This window comes from Galeopterus variegatus, unplaced genomic scaffold (genome assembly GCF_000696425.1).
Source record: "Galeopterus variegatus unplaced genomic scaffold, G_variegatus-3.0.2 Scaffold1066, whole genome shotgun sequence".
Lineage (NCBI taxonomy): Eukaryota > Metazoa > Chordata > Mammalia > Dermoptera > Cynocephalidae > Galeopterus > Galeopterus variegatus.
The window spans coordinates 334,108-336,525 of record NW_007727177.1 but is presented as its reverse complement, the minus strand read 5'-3'; positions in this window follow the sequence as shown (position 1 = coordinate 336,525).

The following is a 2,418-nucleotide window of genomic DNA, read 5'->3' as shown; positions in this document are numbered from 1 at the left end:
GGAGTGTGGAAGGAAGAAACCAATGTTCTTCACTTTCCTCAAGCTCTTGCTTCTAGAATCCCAGCAAACGCATCCAATCAAAGCAGGCAAGACATGGGCCTGAACTGTGCAGGGGGAGGCGGGAGGGAGGGAGGCCAAGTTCTACAACAAAGCCTTAAGTCTAATGAGCAATAGAACTTTTTTACCAGGTGCAGGTCTGGCGGCCTGCCCCCTTTCAAACGCAAACCACTCAAAGGTCAAATGTTGGTGAACATGGAAGTCAGCTTTTATTCAGCTGACTGAGTTGGCTCAGGTGACCTGAGGAGAGACGTTAGGCTAACTCATCTCTCCAGTAAACCTGAAGGAGCATGGCCAGGCTGAAGCCGTCTCAAAGACTCAGATTTACTGAGGGGTTTTTTAAAGAGGGGGCTGAGGGAATGGAATGTGGGAAATGGGAAGCAGGAGGGAGAGTGACATGAGCCGTGGGGGCTCCATGCAAGGGGCCAGGTGCAAGTTCTCACCTGTCCTTGCTGTTCTCTCAGGATCCTGCTGGAGGGGTGGAGTCAGCACAGCTTTACTGATGTCTTCCTTGGTTTCCCAGGGTCCGGATAGTATGTGCAAGTCTGCAGCTCCAAGCTGGCTGGAAAATAACTTTACATTAATGTAAAGTCATTCGAAATATCAAATAACCATGGGAAAAGAGGGAACTCAGAGAATTGCATGCCAAGAACAATAAGTGTATCCTTTTAAAATCTTGTAGAGCCCATGCAGTGTCAGGGTCCTGCTCACTCCAACCCTTTCACCATTTTTTCTCAATAACTATTCCACTATGGGCTAGATTTTGCCTTTTCTTGCTCACAATTCCCTTAGCTTTATTAGGTTTCCTTTAGTCATTCCCCCTCCCTCAGAAAAAGGCCCCCAAGCAAGTGCACAGAGCCACATTTGTGCTGTCCATATTTCATGATTATGGAGCCTACCTGCTGCACGCTCCATTAATCTCTCAAACCAGCCTCAGACTTTGGCTGCACTGAGAGTGTTTTCAATTTTAGCCTGTCTGCATTCCATGAGGCTTTGTTTATGAAACTGACAGTGCCCCAGAGGGCCCCTTGGCCCTTTGGTGTTCCTTGTGTCATTTCCATTTCATCACTGTTATTATTAATTTGAGGTTTCTCATTGTTGATTACATATGCATTTGCCCACATCCTGCGTCCCCTTTGGGTCAGGAGTTGTGGCGAGCTTGCCTGGTATCATTCGTCCTTGCTTCCTGTAACCTGTCCCTGTGCATGAGCAGAGCACTTCAGAACAAAGTGGTGAAATGGAGGGGATGGTCACATGTCTATTTCTGCTTTCCATCAGCCTGCCCATCTGTGACATCTCTTTTCTGTATTTTCTCTCCTTGATTATTTTTTTCCTGAGCAATGTAATGTAGCCCTTTGAAATTGACAAGTATGCCATTGAAAAGAAAAGCAGAGAGGGAGAATGTTTTAAATTTTTAATTTTGAAATGCCGTGCACCACCAGAAACTGCAAACGGGGCAGGATCAGCTATTTGGTGGTGGTGGGGGGCGGGGAGCACTGCACACAAAGGATGCATGAGCTCACAGCAGTGGCCATCACAAGCAGAGCTAAGACAGACGCCAGTGAGGGAAGAGAAACGTGGGCACATTTCCCAGCCAGCTGTCAGTCCCGAACACAAAGGGTGCCAGCCTAGAAAGCTGCTGACAAGGGAAGAGAGAAAAGGGGATGATAGAAGAGAAGATGAGGAAGAATCTAGAAAGTACAGCTGCAGCTCCAGCCTCCAGGCCTCTCACTCTTCAATAAAGGGTGCTCTGACTCCCCCTAGGAACAGAACACACACATGATGATTAGCTCCGCACAGAGGGCTGGACTGTCCCTGGGGCCCCTCCCTGGCAACAGGCAACTGGAATTTCCAAAAAAATTTTCTTCTAGTCTTTTTTTCAATGGGATTTTAATAGAATCTTAGAACCATAGAATATTAGAGCTACAAGCAAGTCTGGAGATTTTCTCGTGAGTCTAAATCCCTCATTTTTCAGTGTCCAATAGCACACAGCGATGGCAGAGTAGGTGATCCACCTATCACATGCCAGCCACAGCCTGCCGTTTCTGTTCGTTTTCTAGTAAGCTTTTTACTGAAGTACAACATACTCAGATAAAAATGCACAAATCGTAAGTGTGTGTACAGCTCAGTGTGTGTTTCACAAAGTGAATACATTATACCCATGTAATCAGAACCGTGTTAAAAAATAAGTACTCCATGGGCTGGCCCGTGGCTCACTTGGGAGAGTGTGGTGCTGACAACACCAAGTCAAGGGTGAAGATCCCCTTACCAGTCATCTTTTTAGAAAAAAAATAAATAAATAAGCACTCCTTTTGCCTCTTTCCCCTCCCCAGCAAGGGTGACCACTGTCCTGATTTCTAA